Source organism: Dicentrarchus labrax, unplaced genomic scaffold (assembly GCF_905237075.1).
Source record: "Dicentrarchus labrax unplaced genomic scaffold, dlabrax2021, whole genome shotgun sequence".
Classification (NCBI taxonomy): Eukaryota; Metazoa; Chordata; class Actinopteri; family Moronidae; genus Dicentrarchus; species Dicentrarchus labrax.
The window spans coordinates 21,039,396-21,058,333 of NW_026136709.1; the positions used below are offsets into that span (position 1 = coordinate 21,039,396).

Consider the following 18,938-nt stretch of genomic DNA (forward strand, 5'->3'; position numbering starts at 1 on the left):
TTTATTTAGATCAGCGACTGAACTAAGTTTCCAACTCTGCTGGATGAACAAAAGAAAGAAAGACATGAGGAATATTTGAGTAGCAACAACAAGGGGTGCATTAGTAATATGGTTGTATCAAACACATGCTAATTTGCATATATGATAGTTGCTGGTGCATTTATCCATGTACTTCATACAGAGCCGCCCCAATTTAATTAGCCATTGTAATCACTGTATATGATCTGTGGCTTTAATGTTTTGTAAGAAGCAGGGAGTCTATTGTGGCTTTTTTTTTTAACAAGAAATAACCGTTTATTGATTGACTCAAACCCACACTCAACCCCTGACTTTGCAACTATTAATCAGGGATTATGCAAATGTAAAGGAAGCGCATGCACTAAAACGTTTGGCTGTTATTATTAAACTTGAACATCGCTTGGCAGTTGCAAACGCAGCCCCACCGGAGCTCTAATCTCCCATTCTTCCATCTCCCTTTTGTTTTTGACCGTCGTATGTGTGTGTGTGTGTGTGTGTTTTTTTCTTTCTTCTTTTCTTTCCTCCCCTTCTCCTCTTTTTTTTGTCCGCCGTGTTCTGCTGGGGACTTGTGAATGGCAGCCAATGGGAGGGTTGAGTCCCCTCAGCCTCTCAGCCTCCCTGACATCCACAGCGAGAAGTGATGCAGCGCGACTGAGACGCGCAGTTGAGGTGGAACAACGGGCAACAAAAGCTGCAGTGAACGGATACATTTGGTCTCCGACGTGCGCCTCGGCGAGCCTGGGAAAAAAAAAAAAATCTGCTCCTAGAATAAACTTCATTATCAGGTGAGCGGAATCTTTTTTGCTTAGAACTTCTATCCGCTGTGGAAATTGTCTCATTTGTGGCACATTCGCTGCTCGAACAGAGATCAGTTACTTCTTCTGCAGCATTTGGAGCCTATTTTGGAATTGTCCGAGCCGGGTTATTCTGGGTTTGCTCACACACTAATGAACCTATGCGAAATAGTTGTGTCGCTTAGAAGAGCTTCATCTCCTCTTGTATGTATCCTAATGAAATCGCCCGTGGAGCACAATCCATATTGAGTAATTATTTGAAGAGCTTCGGGCTTTGAATTGGAAATGAGTTTGAATCGGAAGTTATTTGTATTGACTGCTAATTCATTCAACTTATGGGGGGGGTCAATCGATGACCGGCGGGTTCATCAACTTTTTATATTTTGTTAAATGGCCCTGTGCGTAATTCTCATCCATGTGTCGGGCTGGGAAGTAGACGTGCTCCTCCGGTACAGAGGTCCTGCACGACGCAGCACGCGTAACGCAGCCGCGCTCGGAGTGATGCGAGCGAGCAGGCCTGGGTCTCCAAACGCGCCTTTATTCGCCTTTATTCTGTCACGCATGAAACTTAGGGCCTTTGCAACGCTTGCTTGGATCTATCGGGGTTTTGTTTTATTTTATTTTTATTTTGTAGCCCCCCCCCCTCTCTCTCTCCACCGATGATCCGTCTGCAGCCAGTGGCAAATCCACGGGATGCGAATCGATGCAGGTGGGACAGCGTGCTCTGATAAAGGCGGATGACTGTCTATCTGTGGTTGTCGCACTGTGATGCCCTGCTGCTTTTTTTTTTTTTTTTTTTGGTGCTCGCTGTAGAGAAAGGCCCTGCTGTTTTTTTTTTGGGGGGGTGGAGAAGCACTCTTGGAGTTTGCTCAAGTTTTCTCAAACAAACGCGTCCTCCAGCGTTATTGACTACAGGATGATATCAGTGATTTGGCTGTGAATATTTAATGGGCTTGCTGAATAATGCAGGCTGAGCTATAAGAGAATTAACTTGGCTTCTTTACTCAAAAAGTCGCAGGTATATTGACAGGGGGGGGTGCTGAATCTAACAGGACTATGCAATCCTGAAAATTGAATTTAGTGCTTTGGAAAGTTTTACTGTCCTTCCTGTTGCCTTGCAGATTGCTCCATGTAAGTTATTGCGCTGGCTCAATGTAAGCCTGAGGAAATATGCCCGAAGGCAGCCAAGAAGTTGTTTGGGGGAGTTTTCAAAGTACCCCGGGAATATTCTGCAATAATCACTCCTCTGCACACATACTTTTTAAATTACAAACAAGGAGTTGTGGTTATCAGGGGAGATTGGGCAATGATGTCGGCTCCGAGAATGGAGCTTTACGTTTGTTTAGAGTAGGTGAACTTCACTGCTTGTTTTGTTTTAATGGGACAACTTCCCGCTTGATTTCGTAAGGCAAAGAGCAGCTTGGCGAACAGAGATTGTCTGAACCAGAACAGGTTTTGTGGTCCAGGTTTTTCACACGCTGGTTTTGAAGTTCAGAGATGAAAGGGACAGAGTAGAATCTGTGGCTGATCAAAGTCATACAGAAAACATGGCAGGTGCTGAATATTTAAAGGCTCAGCGAGTAGAGTTCCTGTGTGTGTGTGTGTGTGGGGGGGGGACATACAGCATGTATATGTGTTTATGGTCGGAGCTGTGTGAGCGCTCTGTATGAAGACATTCAAAGTAACATTGCCGAACTGATTTGACAGGCATGGGAATAGACACATCAGAGCCATCTGCATTTTTTAAACCAGAGCTTGGATTACAATAGACAGTCCCTCACGTTTCATCTTTCTCTTCTCCCAAATATCTTCACTCGGCGGGTCATGTGCCGCAGCTTAGGGGATATTCCAAAAAAGCTTGAGTCTCAATCTGCCGGACGGCTCCAGCCTGTCCCCGTGAGCGCTGACGTCACAGGATGGTGGGTTTACCCAGCGGCCAGACCATGATGACCGGTGACCCGAGCTGATTACATTATTTGTGCTCCAGATGGGCAGCATCATTTTGATGTGTCCTGCTCATAATATTGAATGTTTCTAGTCCTCTCTTTTAGTGGCATCTGGAGCTAATAAAACCACGTCCCAGTGGTCGCTGTCTGTGCTGAAGCGGACCCCATCCCCTATGGGAATGTCTGCGGCCTCCTCTACTCTCTGCGTGTGTGCCTGCATGCACAGCGAGTGGCTATAGTGTGTGTGTGTGTGTGTGTGTGTGTGTGTGTGTGTGTGTGTGTGTGCTTCGTTTACGAATGTTTGAAGTCAGTGGCAGAGAGCACCCCTGGGCATTGTAGTTCAGTAGATGCACCTTGATTGTTTGAGTGCATTAGTCACGGTCTGTATGATGTGATAATAAATCATGACGTTGTTTGTACTGCGAAGGCTCTGGGATTCCTCCTCAGATTTTCTTGTGCCAAGTGTTTATCTGGAGTTGCTACTTCAAGTGCCAGCCAACTGGGCTTTTCTCTTTTCTTTTCTTTATCGTTTCTTTTCGTTTCTTTTTGTTTCTTTTCTTTTCTTCTCCGTCTCCAGAACAGTGCCCCCTGCTGTACAGGACAAACGTGTTAAGCCACTTCACAAAGAATGGCAGATTTGACTTTTCCTCCCCCCTGCCGTGACACTGTCTTTTATTTCTTGAGGCTTCTTGTGACCATTAGAGAAAATTTCCTGCAGGCACAATGGCAACTTAATAACTGCTCCTTACTAATGAGACAGATTCCCTTCAGAGACGCCTATTTACGGAGCAGTCAGAACCGTAATTGCACAGAAACCAAAATAAGGAGAGACGTATTTCTCACCCACCAACACGTACAGAAAGAAAATGTGATGTCTCTTCATAGTTCAATGTACTATTGGCAGGGGCTGGCGTCACCTTCTGTCTGAAGGTCAACCCTAGATTGAATTTGCTATGACTAAAAAAGACGCTAGAATTAGATGGGACCCGGTTAAGCCACGGCGAGGCTGTTTCTCGACAGGTTTCAGCAAAAGGGATTTGAGAGCTGGACGGTGGCCAGGAGAGTAGAACGTCACTATAGAGTCTGCCTAAATCCACAAAAAAAAGCCCTGTTTTGCTCTGTGTGCTGAGAAGATAAATACACATGGATCAGACAATTTACACCTCACTTAACAATGGGTAATTATCTCTCCCTGCTTTGTGCAGGAGACACCAATGGCACCAATTACACAGAAATATACATATAATTCAATTCTCAAAGTGGTTGGATAGAGATATGATGTGTGTGTGGTGTGTATGAACAGTGCTGGATGAAGCTGATAGTATACAGTGCATGGCTTAAGAGCTTGTGATAAGAGAAAAGTCCAGCTTTATACAGTATGGCACACTAGGACGGATGTGACTATGAAATCACTTAGATTCATGTCTTTGGGGTGGGAGACAGAGTAAATTGCTGCCAATGTTGAATAATGCAGTCTGCCAACAGCCTTTTTTTCCTCCCTCTTCCCCCTCAAACTGTGGCTTGGCTCCACAGCTTTTCTAATTATGAAGTGGCTGAGAGATAGCTTCACAACTCCGATACTGTGGTGGTGGTGAGCGGAAGCTGGCCGAATAGCAATCTAACTGAATTACCAACAAAGCCTGACAGACTTGTGGAGTTTAGTGAACATATTTGCAAAAGTAACATCCCCACCTACCTATTCAGTCACGAAGTGTGGAGACGTAGACACAGACGCGCAGGCCAACACACATTTTGAAGTAGGCGCACACACACCAACAAACCCACACAAACACACACAGGCACAAACGCGAGCAAACAAACACAGTACAAAGAGGGAAGGTGTACAGTTCTCCGCACGCTTCTCAGCACAATTTAACAAGATATATTAGTCACCCAGGAGGCAGCAGAAAGCCAGGCATCCACAGTGTACAGCAGACTGCAGTCTGACAGTGGGAGATAGTGATTTACAACAAAGCCCTGTAGACCATGGCACAATTTCAGAGTTGCCGAAATGACACTGGTAAAGCAGGGGCATGAAAGTATATCCACCAGCCACGTCTCATTTCTTACACCATTTGCCCCGGGAAGGGGAGGGTGGAGAAGGAAGGGGCAGGTGACAAATCCAGTATTGTAGCTACCACACAATGTCGAGTTGAGCCTGGGAGTCGAATTCTGTTTGGATGCCATCTAAAATATGAGCAAAAACTAGAGGGAAGCCGCCTTCAAGGACACTGAGAATCCTAGAACATTCCTTTTTCCTTAAATTTGAGGTGAAATCGATTTCTTGACCCTGCGAGTGTACCGTTAGGGTTTGGATTGGATTTGGAATTAAATCTCTATATCCAATATGTGGGTGGAAAAACAATAATCATCTAATAGTGGAAATAACAGATCCAGATCACTATCAAAATCTAATCAACTGTTCCTTGGCTCGAGGCTGATCTCACCACCAAATTTCATGGAAATTTGTTCATTTTTCTGACAGCCTGCTGACATACAGATTAACTAACACAGGTGACAATACAACTTCCTTGGCAGAGGTAAAAATGTACCCACTGATACACGTGTTGAATAAAATGAAGAATTAATTTCTTTCATAAATAATCTGACCTTTTTGTCAAATTACATTTTAAGAACATCTTGCTCACATCGTTTTTATGCCTTGTGCAGGGAGTGTCAAAACTTTGTATATATGTAACTAATAAAACCTGAGGAAAATGTAAACAAAAATTTGAATTTAATTATTTAATTTTTCAATTTATTGTGACTTTCACAATGGGGGAAAAACAAACATCCTGGCGACGATGTCTTGTATGACGTGTGTTTCAGCCCTACCTTAAGGTAGCTGGTGCAGGAGAAAGAGTGTGAGTGAGTGCAGCAGACAGATCATGTCCGCAGGTCCTCCCTTTCCCCTCTAGTTGGATTCCTGTCTGTGCAAAGCCCAGAGGCTTAACTCTGGCTGCAGTAAGTGGACTGAGGAACGCTAAACACTGTCTGGGGGAAGGCTGCTGAACATGACAGCCAGTTAATAAGTGTATGGCAGACGAGCAAGTGTATGAAGGAGTGGAGGGAGGGGGGGCAACATTGTCTGACTTTTGAGACTTTTGTGAAAGAAAAGGGAAGGACAGGGGAGGATTGGTCAGGAGGTGGGGGTGTATGTGTGTGTGTGTGTGTGTGTGGGGGGGGGGTAATATTGACTGTTGGATGACGAGAGGGTAATAGGAGATCAGAGAGTCCAGCCACAGGACAAGAAGCATTAGCGCCTGACTGGAGTACAATGAAGACAGAGAAGGCAGTGAAGGAAAAGGGTCGGGTGGTGGATAAAAGAAGAGAGACTTTGAAAGAGCGTTATGCTTGTTCCAAGTAGAGAGAGGTATGGCGAGAGGAGGCGATAATGATGCTTACTTTACTCCTGCAAGGCAGTCGCAGTGAGAGCTGTCAGCTTCAGGCAACAATGGCTGGTGGGACACTGCTGGGATGCCACTTCGTATGTTAACCCCCCAGACGCCACTGACAGTACGTGATAGATTGCAGGTGTGTAATTACATGTGTGTGTTTGTTTGCAAGAGTGAGAGACAGGGAGGACGAGGCTGTTTGTGGCCCTTTGTGCGTGCGTGTGCATATTGAGGTGCGTCTTTGTGTGACTTTTAGCGTGTCAATTTTTCTTGGCAGCGGTGAAAGCGGAGTGATGTGATTTTCCCCTCTAACAGCCTCCAGGAGTAATGATCCAGGTTATTGCAGATGACGTGTAACACCTCAACCCAGCGGGCATTGGCGCTGCAAAAACCTGCCCTTATAGGTTAGGCTTCAGGGAGACTGTTGTCTTGGTGGCAGCGCTGTGCGCACAATTCCTCTGTTTCCCAAACCTGTCACCTTCAGATGGGCCCCTCCTTCTGTGGATAATGGTCTCCTGTCTATGTTGTGAATGATATCTGGACTCCATTGTGCGCCCGTTTCCTCCGCTGCGCTATTGTCCTGCAGAATGCCTTTGTGAGGTTTTTTTTTTTTTTTTGGTTGAGGTACAATGTGCAAGCTGTATTCTGAGGTGCTGTAAATGAACAGGCAAACACATCAGCAAAGGTCCTATTTACTTTCAATCCCCACAGTGAAAAAGAGAGGTTTCTGCCATTGTTCTGCTACTTCTCAAAACATTAGGATGGTTCATTGTGAATGAGAGGAATAGAAAGACCCCCGCATAAACTACCTGCCAAATCAAAGTGTGCGTATCAGTCTGGGACCGTACATTCCTCAGGGAAGGACACAATACAAGCTTTCTGCAGCAACATGGGACACACAGTAATAACAGCAAGCTACTGTATCGGGCTGAATAATACCCAGGGCGTCTCTCAGAGAGTAGGGGAAACCTGTCCCCTTTGAGAAAAGGTCATTCTCTGAGAACCCCAACAGCTGCACACTGTGCTTTGACATGAATAACTGACAAACGGATGTGTACGGGTCTCACAGGCCTCCAATTACTGTTTGACGCTGCTGTCCATCAAAGACAAATGGGCCAGGACCTGCCAGAGGACCTTCAAGTTGCCAGAGCAGGCAGCCTCAGAGTCCATCCCTGTGCTAGAGGAGCTGCAAGCACTCTGCAATAATTGAGTTTGATCTAATGAAGGTAATGCCAAACTTGGGTTATTGTTTGCCTGAGGACAATGCAAGAGAGTTGAATTCGTTGTTGGGAAAGATGCCGGGGGAATTTCTTTGAAATGGAAAAATTGCATTAAACATTCCATTTGTATTAATTATATTGTGCCTCTTATTAACATTGGCACTCTCAGCAGCAGCAGCAGCAGCAGTGCTGCTGGTGGTATTGAGCTTAAAGCAGCACTTCAAGCAATAATATTAGAGGCAACCATCCATGCCTGAGGCACACTGAAACTGCCTGTGATGTCACAGAATAAATGAATATAGCTTTATTCTGAAGCATTGTGTCTAGACCTTTGGTCCTACGAGACATCAGTCACTCAAGTTACTCACCACTAGATTCAATTAATCATAGCCTTAATTCAATCCAATGGTCGGGCCTCCCAGCTGTAAGCCTCTAAGTGGGTTTTAAGAGAGCTGGAGTCTACTGTTGTATAGTCCTCCATGCAGGAACTGAAGGGCTGCCTGTCTAGCAGGGATTTAGTGACACTCCAGAGGTCAAGGGTTAGACTCAAAAGAAGAAGGTGGATTGGTTATTTGGGTGCGGCGTTCACCGGAGGGAATGTGCCATCACAAATACGTAAGCAGACACAAAAAAATGGAACTGTACATTCAACTACCCCCTCATCAGCCTCCTCCGCAAACACAAGGAAGCAAGTGGGTGGATGTGTGTAAGTGTGTGTATGCGTGGACACACACAGAATTCAATGTCAGAACTCGACCTACAGTAGCAGAAGCAGACAATTGTGAAATGCAGTGTGGATCTCCTCAGTCTCATAAATAATGGACGTTGGTGAAGCATCTGTCAACTTTTCTGTCAACCCTGTTCCAGATGGGAGTCAGACAGGCCAGGCCGGAGCAGCGTGTTACATACACATAACAAACCTCCATCCAGTGTGTCTCATGCACCCGCGCCCTGTTTACATCAGCACACTGACACCCGCGCTCACCTACATGCCTCAACCTATCTGCTGATTTATTGGGTCCTGCACCCGGCTTCCTCGACCATTTCTTCTTGGACCTACCCGCCAAACACACACATACACACGTCGACAAATTTAATCATCGCAGGAACGAGCGCAACCTCCCCTTGGTACAATAAATAAAAGTAAAAAAATACATTCTGTTCTCTATCTAAATACACATATATTTCCCAAAAGCCCTTTGAGTAAACACATCAGTAGCACCTCCTCACTTGGTGGTGGGAAAATGGTAAACACACACCTCCACTGCCTTACGTGTTTGTTGACTTAAATATGGCAGCGCTCACTTAACATTAAACACTCGCTGTGAGTTCCTCCCCAACATAGCCACAGAGCTGTGCGCTCACTAAGTCATACCTCCTTGACATCTGGCTCAGAGAATTCTGGGTGTGTTGTCCACGGGCACGAGGCCAGGAAAGGGACAGCGAGCGCGCAAACGAGCGAGCTCAGGGTTTGTGCACTGGAACAGGTTTCGGCAGTGACTGGGTTTCTGTCTTGCTTCCCTTCCGCTCTCTGGCAGCTAGGTGGTAGGATGAGTGGGTTGGGTGCCGGCGGGTGGCGGTTACTGTACGGTTGCTTTATGGACTAAAGCACTGTCATCCCGGCCTTGTCGTAATAGAGGATTCAGCTCATAAAGCAGCATCATGATTTGCAATAAGCAGAGTTAGGGGAGAGTAATGAAGGTGTAAATCAACTGAGCCATTCTTTTTTTTCTTCTTCTTTTAATCTGACATTGGCAGTCTCTCTCCCTCTCTCTCCTTTCTGTTCTGTCCGCTCCCTCCTCCTCTGCCTCTTCCCCCTTTTTCCTCTCTCCCTTTGCAGTAATGGAAAGCCTGGCACGCTGTAATAAAGCAGAGTGAGCAGCAGTATTAGTAAACAGTCTCTGCAATCATTCAGCCAAGTCCAACTCCTTTATTTTGTGTGCTCGAGGTATTTCATACCCCCGTACGGTGTTAGGGTTGTGGGTGTGGGGGCTAATGAATGAGGATGGAATGAGGAGTATTTAATTCCAGTCTGGGAGAGGGAGAGGCAGGGGCTATTTGTTGGGCCTTCTCATAAGAACGCCTTTGTTTTCATTTTTTCACAGAGGTTCTGAACAAAAAGCCTTCTTTTTTCAATGGCAGCGTTGGGAATGTAGATGCAAATTTGCTGCACACAAGCCTTGCAAAGAGGAATAGGACCACACAGCCATCAGCAGGACACCAGGGCTTGCCTCCCTCACTGCCCTTTTCTTAAATAGAGACGTCATCAGAATTTTGAAATGGAGCAGTAAGTTGGATTGGAAGCAGTCATCAAAAGAGAGGGTCCAATACTCCTGAGTTAAAATGCCTGGCTGGGAATCATGTTAAAATTTCCATTCCTCGCTCCAAATCGATCGTATGGGTCCCTGCTCTCCAATATCCATGGTCACCTTTGCTATAAAGTAGGGTATTACTTCTTTAATGCAGTGGGGTTTCATTCTGTGACCAGTGAGGAGAGGAAGGAAAAGAAATGTATCTGGTGACCTCAAACACAAAGAAATGATGGCTGAGGATAATGAAAGAAAGTGGCCTGAATTTTCAATACATATATATATATATATATCGGTTTGCCAGTTCATGAGCAAGATTAGTTGCTTGAAGTCCGCCCATGACATTGGGTTGAATTATTTTCCTCGTCTGTCTGTTTAACTCCAGGTAGCCTCTGTGGACACGTTAATGCAGTATTGATTGTTTATCTGTAATAACACCATGCCGTTGCTGAGCTGGTGACAACAGAGGAGGGAGGGGGTGGGACAGGAGAGGGTTCGGGGATGGAGGGGAGGGTGCCGCGGGTGGTAAGGTGGTGATAGATAACACACTATACCCTCTTTTGACTGGTTGCTGCCGATTGTGAATCTGGGGGTAAAACGAGGTGGCTGAGCATATCCTATCTGGCAGTAGTCCAGGTGTGAAATGGGAAATAGAAACTGGGGTGAAAACGTCAGTGCAATGTGGCCACTGCTCGATAAGGCTGTCTCCTGTCTCCAAATAATTCAATCTCTTGCTCCGACCATTCTGGTAACTTCCCAGTGCCAACGCCGGCGTCCACCCACTCTCTGCCCCTAGGCCCGGAGCCCATATGGCCAGCTACAGTGTCTCTCTGTGACCTATGGCCGGGCCTGTTGTTCAGCCAACCCCCCCCGAGGAGCTTGGTAATTACAAATAAGCTGGAAGTCACACCAGCCACCAGAAAAGGTGAGTGTGATTAAAGATGTGTGTACAGCAAAGTTCAAGGGGTGCTCCAATGGCATGCCAGCATATTGAATCGTGTGTCTTGGCAGCGCTCGGGAATCAAATGCTAACTTGGATCAATCAGCCTTCTTTGTTCATTAGAGTTGTCCGTTCCCAGGAGTGGCAATAAAAAAACAACCCATCACAGCGCTCATTTCGGTGATGAGGCCGCTGTCCCTCAGGGATAACTAGCCGAGGTAAATAAACATGAGTCACAGTTAAGGTCAGAGGAGATCATGGCCGTCTGCTGTTCATCTCAGAGGACGCCTGAATCCCTTTTGACGTGATTGGATTGAGAAAAATGCAGAAAGACCCTTATTTTAGCAGCAATACCGTGGGATCTATTCAAAGCGTACCGCAACAAATAAAAAAGGCCAGCAAACATCCCCCTTTCATTTCTTTAGCAGTATTGATAATGAAATATGTATTTATACAAGGCAGTTTGAATCAGATGCCATCACAAATTGTGTGGCTCATTCTTGAATGGTATTCATATAATTCATATTATTTTCATTTGTTTTTTATCCCAAGGCTGGGCTGATACCCTGGCAGAAGTCCTGCCTGTGACAAATGGCTTTCTTAACACTTGAATGCCTCAGTGGTTTTAGTTGGGTGCAGTTTGAGAGAATTTTGTCCAATTTAAGAACAGTCAAAAGCCAAACGTCTGTAGCTCTTGAGTGTGCGTGAAGCCTCCGCTATTAATAATGTAAAAACAGGTGCTCCTAACTGTCACTGTGTTATTTTATGGTGGGCTTCTAGGAAAGGTCATTACTCTTAGTCGAGGGGGAAACACATTTTCTCCGTGCAGCCTTTTATTAGGGCCATATTTTAGGCGTATGATGTCTTTGTTTTAGCTCCATGTATTATTTAGTGTTGTGTGACAATTGTGTTTGTAGCTGTCTTTCTGCTGACCCGCTGTTACAGTCGATATACGCCTGAATGGAAATGTGCTTCCACGTCGTTCCCTCTCATGTAATTGTCACAACGGGGAGGCTGAGACAAACGTGGGAACACAACTCCTTCACTGATTTTCAATTCACTGCACCAAGTTTGACCTTTATGTAGTCCAATCAATGCATCTGCTTTCAGGGACGCACTATTCATTTAAAAGCAACAGCTGCAGCGTGATCTAATATCCTGGCAGGGCAATATTATTAAGAGGTAAACACCATTCTTGATATAGAAATAACAGCTTTTAATTACCAGATTTAATGTGCGTATTATTCCTGGCTCTGGCCTTTTGCTCCAGACTGTGCAGGGCTAAATGTACAGAAAACAGACTCTTGTGCCTGACTGCACATGGCACACACAAACACTTGGGAAGCGAGCACTGATTTGCATAGAGACGGAGGCTCCCATAACCACCAGTGTATTACCACAAAAGCCACAGTGGGGAAAGCAGGAAGCCGGCGGACCCTTCCATTGAGCCTCCTCCATCCTCCCATCCCTCCCCCCCTCTGCCATTGTCAGTCCCTCAGAAGAGAGCTGTGTTAGACCACACGGCTGCTGGTGACAAAACATGTGCTCTTCTGAACACACAGGAAAGCAAACAACCAAGGGTGTCTCATCTGCTAACGTGTCGGCGGATGAATGCCATTAAGCTATTATTTCTCTGCTCTTTATGTGCGAGGATGTCTCGTGCCCATTTGTTCTGCCATCCAGCAACGATGACCACATCTGTTTGCCACCAGGGTACTAAGCGTTATTAATCTTCGCGAGAGGACATTTAGCGAAATCAAACCTCCATTTATTAGCCCCCAGCGCAGGATTGGAGAACTGGCGAGGGGAGATAATGACTTTAAGCTCCCATTTAGTCAATTAATTCTGAGAAGTGAAATCAGAAACTGCTCGCTAAAAAGTGAGTGTCTCTGTTGTTTATGATGACACAGTTCAAAACCATATTTCAGGGCTGAAAGTCATTATTTGGCACTAGAGTTGGAATAAAATGATGCCGCCCTATTACACTAAGAGAATCTGGAGTAACTTCAGAGAGGGCGGGGGGCCCTTTAAAAATAATGTGCTGAGATGGTCCTTAACTGCCATGTCGCTGGATGGTAAACACAGCCATAAACACTGGTGCAAGTTCATAGAAGCCCATCTTTGTTTTTGTCAAAGTGACAACAGGGAGAAAGAAAAGGGAGTGAGCTGAAAGACAGAGCAGTGTGTGGAGAGCTGGCAACCCACAATTTAGCCCAGACTGTGGAGACATAAAATCAAGTGCACTAGAGGAAGGGTTACTTCAGGAGCCCTCTGTGGGTTTTAAACTGGGCCACTCCGACTATGGTTGTGAGAGCTTCGGACTGAGTGATGGGAGCTCTGCTGAATGATGGCACGGTGGAAATAACTAGAAAACAGGGAAAATAGGGGGCTCTCATTGACTTGGCCCAGATTGTATGATTTATATGGGTTATTTGGTATGCATTTGGGCAGCGAGGCAAGGTAATGTGTTTGCAGTGAGCTCTGGAGCGGTGCACTGGGATGAATGTTGTGGGCACACCCCTGCCTCTGACAGGGATAGTATGAGCTAATTTGTTTGGATTACTGTCATTCAGACAAAGGCACAGTCTCACTTTGCTGTCATGTATGATCAGGATATTGATTAACCGCATAGTCCGCAATCTGAGGTTTTCATACCAAAGCCTTATTTGAGCTTTTTGTTTATTTTTGTCCCCAGATATGTTAGTCGTTTTACTTGTAGTAACATCCAAGAACATCCTTTAAAAACATCAATGACCTAGGGCTGCACAGCATGGGAAAAATAAGATATTGCGTTGTGATATTTTGCATCAAAATTTTCATTTTTCACCAAAAAAAACCGTTAAAATCACGATGATGTGAAATTTGTTGGGGTTTCTATCATACAAGGTGATAAGGGTTCACAAATCTCTGATGTTACAAGAGTGGTCGTCTTATGAAGACAAATTTTAGGAGATCATTAAGGACTTCAAAGACCCCACCAGCGCTAAAGACCGTTAAACAGTACGTCTCAGGTAAACCAACGTTATTTATGTGTGATTTGCAGCCTAAAATTACATTATATAAGCGTTAAATAAATTGTACACCACAATATCATGTTGTTATAGTTGTGGTGTAGTTATATAAATATATATTTAAAGATATATTTATAGTTATAGTTATAGTTATTGTTCTTGTGGTGTGGATGGTCCTTAGGAGAAAACCGAAATGTTTGTAACACATCTCGGAGTGAAACTTAATGTGCTATTTAGAAGCAGAAAGGGGACTTAGAGAACCGTTAACTAAATCTTGGTGCTATTCCAGCGTTGTAGGTTGAATCCTAATTTCGACTAGGGGACTCTGGTGTTTTGCACTACAGTGCTGACATTCAGTCAGGAAATTCGGTTCAGCTTTGCATTCCAATTTGACTGGGGATTTTCAGCTGTTTATTCACCAGCATTTTATGATGATGATTTTGCCCTCCTCAATCCGTAGACATTTTGTATTTTCCTTTGTGGTAATATCCCCCATCTGTCTGAAATCTCCTTTTAGTGATCAATTTCCTCGCCTTAATCTGTGAGGCGTGTGCGTGTGTTTGTCAGATTTGAGTGGGGTGAAGTTATTTTCAAGACAATGCGACAGTGTGTCTAGACGGTGTTCCTCAGCTAAACAAAAGATCAATATATATTGACAGGGTTCTGAGGGAATTTTTTTTTTCTGTTTTGTCGCATCTGTATCCATTTTGCTGCAAGGACAAGGGACCCAAGGCTTGTTTTTATACATTTGGAGAGCAAAAGTTCATCCAGCTACCCAATTTTGGATAATTTGCCAGTGGGAACTCGGTTGTGAACCACTAACCCACATGGGCAATAAGACAAATGGAGAGACCCAGATTTGGGTCGAGCACACGGTTTCCCAATTCACACTTGGGATTTAGCTGTAAATTTCTCCAGCGAGCAGCATAACATCGATTGTGAATGACACCTCTTAACAAACTGAGTCTGAGATGAGGCGAGGAAGAGGAGGAGGAGGAGGAAAGAGGAAGCGAGGAGGCCAAAGAGAGCAGAGATGGTGAAACAACCTGCTGCTGACACCTGCACACATTAGCAGCCTTTAAGGGCCTCCTCTGTGGATTGTAACATGACCATGTTACCTGTGGCACCAGTGCCCAAACCCCTCGCCCCTCCCTCCCTCAACCCCTCTCTTCTCCCTTGCTCGTCGCCCTGGCTGACATTCTCCTCTCTCACTTTTAATTGCACCCCGGGGGCTCTCTCTGGGTTGCTGTGGAAGTCTTCGGCTCAACGGGCGCGATAGGGTGCTTTGCCGTGTCGCTCATATTCCTCGTTAGGGAAAAGAAAAAAAACAGGAAGGGAAGGTGGGAGAGATAGAAGAAGGTAAGGAGGAGAGAAGAGGAGTAGGCCTACTCTAAGAGGTCACGAGTCTAGATTTGGCTAAAATGCCGCCGATGCCCTTTGTGTGTAACAGCACATGTGCACCGAAAAGGCCATTAGCTGGCCAGATCCAATATGTATTGACGAATGCATTTGTGTGACTCTCTGTGCCTCTGTCTCTATCCTCATGGTCCTGTGTTCGATAAAACCAATAGATACATTTAATAGCTAATTGTTCTGATTCAAAATGTTATCCCAGGCAATTCTTTGAGCGTAGAATCATGGGGCATTCGAAAATTGGCAGCAGACACATTAATCTTGCTTACCCAGCACCCAACACAATGCACAAGTCTTATTGCTGTATGGCGACTCCACACAATCTGTGACAGGCAATTTAAAGCAATTTACTTTTTTCATTTTTTCATCAAGCATTTTTTTTAATGCAATTAAATGGCACATGATATGAAGCGAAGACGAGGCAGGCGAGAGAGCGAGACAAAGAGAGAGTGAGTGTGTGTAAGGAGCGAGAAAATAAAGGCAGCCTTGTGCTTGTTGTAAACACTGCCTCTTAACTGGGAGAATATAATTATGGTGTCATGTTCTATTACACACCTTCATTATGACGATGGTGCTCCCTGAGAAAGCGAACAGGGAAAGACGAGACCTGTGGCTCTTTTTCAAAAATCACCTACAGCGAGAAGCGTTCAAGAAGGACGGCTGTGAACAAGAACACACTCTCTTTTTCTGGCACGTTCTCTGTCGTAGTTAGACAGTCTTGTCTGGTTCTGTTTCTTTTAAGGATAATTTAGGTTTAATAGAAGCTGGGTTTCGTAGTTTTGGCATAATTTCCATTAGTTTTTGGTACCATTGTACTCAACAATTTAATTACCGAGATCTGGAAACACAGTGACATTGGCAATGAACACCGGGGGAAAGAAGCAGTCGCCTTAGATCGACTTTATTTGGAGATAAATCTAAAAGTGAGCGCACCCAAAATGTAAGGTAATAAAACTGTGCGCCCACAAGAATAGCAAGTATGGTAGGTCAAAGTTGAGCAAGGACTTCAGTCTGTAAACTGTGATGGATGTTTACTACAGACTGACTTCTTGCATTGCTTGACCTATCAGATTTCTTCTTTGCAGTTTTGAACACATTGTAATCAGTATTAATCTGAGTAATTAACTTGGTGCCAATGGAAGCGAAGGCCAGTACTATGAATAAGATCCAAGTTGTAAGAAATCCCCTTCAATTCTCCCTCCGTCTTTCTTTCATACAGTAGAAATGTAAAGAGGCAGGCATTTTATCGTAGCCACTGGGCTACATGTGGCACTGTAGCATTCTTAACCCACTGTGACATTTTTGACATAGCAAAATAAAGCTTTAGCTGACTTCCTCCTGGTCGTGGTCCCTTGTCAAGAGAATTATCAGGGCAAGGAGCTGTACAATATGGCTTCTAGGGTATGACAAATGTGGTCAAGGGGCGAGTACTCCTTAGGGACAATGGAGCCCTCCATACAGTGAAAGCATTAGCTTTCCACAGTGACATTATGAAGAAATCTATTGAAAAGGCCGGCTTCCCAGTGCTGGGGGACTCGAGGTAGAAAGCTTCATGAGTCTACCCAAGAGACTGACTGGTATTTCCAACTATGCTGAAGCCTACAGCAAATCAATAGCTCAAAGTCCCACATGCTCCTCACCAGCGTCAATTAAGTAAATTCATAAAGTCGAGTGCGCTGGGAGTTGGGGGAGGGAAATAAAAAGGGAAATACTAGAGAGGGAAAAATCATCCAGTCATCTAGCAAATTTAGATAGGAAACAGAGCTTCTGCCATGAGAGTTGCAGCTTAGAAAAAGTGGAAAGTGTTGGTCTGAGAGATCATTTCTCTACGGGCATTATTAAGAAGGCTGACAGTCCATCTCACTTTCACCTGCCTCCATCAGCACACGCACTGTTGACCCGGGAGTCTTTTTTTCCCCCTCCCCGTGCTGAGCCAGGCAGAGGACACATGCAAAGTGACTGGCTTTCAGCGAAAAGCCCAGCGATAATGCATATCAGCTCAGGCCTATGCAAGCAAAGTAGGCAGGGGCAGGGGGATGGGGATGAGAAGTGGGGGTTGATGTGAGTTGGAGGGTGGAGGAGTGCTATAAACTGCAACGCATGAGGGAAAAGAGAAAGAGGGGACCTAACCCCCAGCTTCAACCGCTCGCAATTTGCCTCATAAGGGGAAAGCAGGGCATGCCTTGGCTGCCTCTGGAAGACAGGTAGCGTAATGGATGGGCCAGTATCCCAGCCTGACTGCTGACGCTGCTCTGACAGGACGTTTCTACCTCTCCTTCACTCCCTCTCTCTCCCCATTTGCCCGTTAGTGTTGTCACGGTAACTACATCTGATATCAAAAACTTGTACAAGTTTGTCCTGAATTGCTAAATTTTCCATTTCACCATCACATCTATAGGGCATAAACAAACACTGGGGTTCATTAAAACAGTTTGACATCAGCTGGTTTTCTCAGTATCTCCAAAGTCATCCTACAAAACAATGCACAGACGTGCAATCATCAGTACAAACACAATAGCAGCAGCTATGCTGATGTTTTCTGACACAAAAGCAACCTGAACAGCTTGTGGAACTAAAGAGATGACTAATTCTTTGAAAAGCTAAGATTTTCCCTACTCAATTCGTACACAGGTAAATAAAGTCATGGTGAAAACAGTTAGATAGAAAAGTAAATAGTAAATGGTAAATGGACTGTACTTGTATAGCGCCTTTCTAGTCTTCCGACCACTCAAAGTGCTTTTACACAACATGCCACATTCAGCCTTTCACACACATTCACACAATAGTAAATAATAATAATTGAACAGTAATTGTTTTGATAATCATTTAACCGTTTTAGGCTATATATCAAGCAATAATAATGAACATTGTCTATTTCCACCTTCTCAAATGCAAGAATTTGCTGGTTTCCTCTGTTTTATAATTATAATTAGAAACATAACATCTTTGGGTCCGTCACGGCTGAAAACAGAAGAAGGACCCAAATGCAGACGACTGAGGGGGAAGGAGAGACAGGGAGACAGACTGTGACAGGGTTCTGGGCTGTTGGTCAGACTAAACAAGCCAAAAATCAGCAGTCCTAAAAAATGTACACAATGTACACAAAATACAAGTCAGCTAGCAGTAGTGTGCAAACTATCAGCTGAACAACCTAACATGCTCCAACAGAACTGCCTGGTTTTTTCTTTATTTTATAGCCTCATATTTTGTGGTTTATACACATTGTGTGTTTTATATATTGTCTTGTCCGTTCCCTTTATTCTCTCTCTTTTCTTCCTTGTGCAAAGCTTTTTGGAGCTGTTTGTGAAGACTGCCATAGACGAAGTTTGCTTTCTTGCTACTTAGCTAAAAGTGTTGTGCAGTTCACTGTGAGACTTTTCTAATTTTTCACCAGGACCATGACGTGTGTAAACTGTGGTAAAAAATAAATGAATAAATAAGGCACACAACAGCATTGTTAATAATGAACAGTTCACAGTCGATGAGCATTTTTTACACGATGTTTGAATTTGTACCCTCGGTGCACTTTGGGATGGGCTTGTAGGAGTGAAAGTAAACCAGATAGTCAAACTGTCTTTGTGAGCCAGTGGAACAGACAAAGCCAAATAGCTGAAAACACACACTGTATCAAACTCTCCATTATGTTTTGAACCAAATCTTTCGTCACCGCAAACAGCTTGACAGACTGGCACAGAAGTGAAATATGCTGCTACTGTATTTTGTTTATCGAATCAACAAAGACACCCAGCCGACATCAAAACGCCTGTACAAAAGTTGCTATAAAGCTGTCCCAGTCGATGTGGTGAGACATCTGTTTGTATAAAGCTCAGCGGTTGTTCTGTGACATTGCTTGATGGTTTTTCTTTATTTCTGTGCTATCAGATTTTTTTAG

At 44.6% G+C, this 18,938-nt stretch overlaps 1 protein-coding gene across 1 annotated transcript in view; it reads left to right on the forward strand.

The window, feature by feature from the left end:
• Positions 1-446: 446 nt before the first annotated feature.
• Positions 447-18,938, forward strand: part of LOC127369291 (cadherin-6) — a 58,948-nt gene continuing 40,456 nt past the window's right edge. Inside the window, exon 1 of the mRNA XM_051410515.1 lies at positions 447-803. The gene's annotated coding sequence lies outside the window, so the exon portion shown is untranslated. The remainder of the gene's footprint in view (positions 804-18,938) is intronic.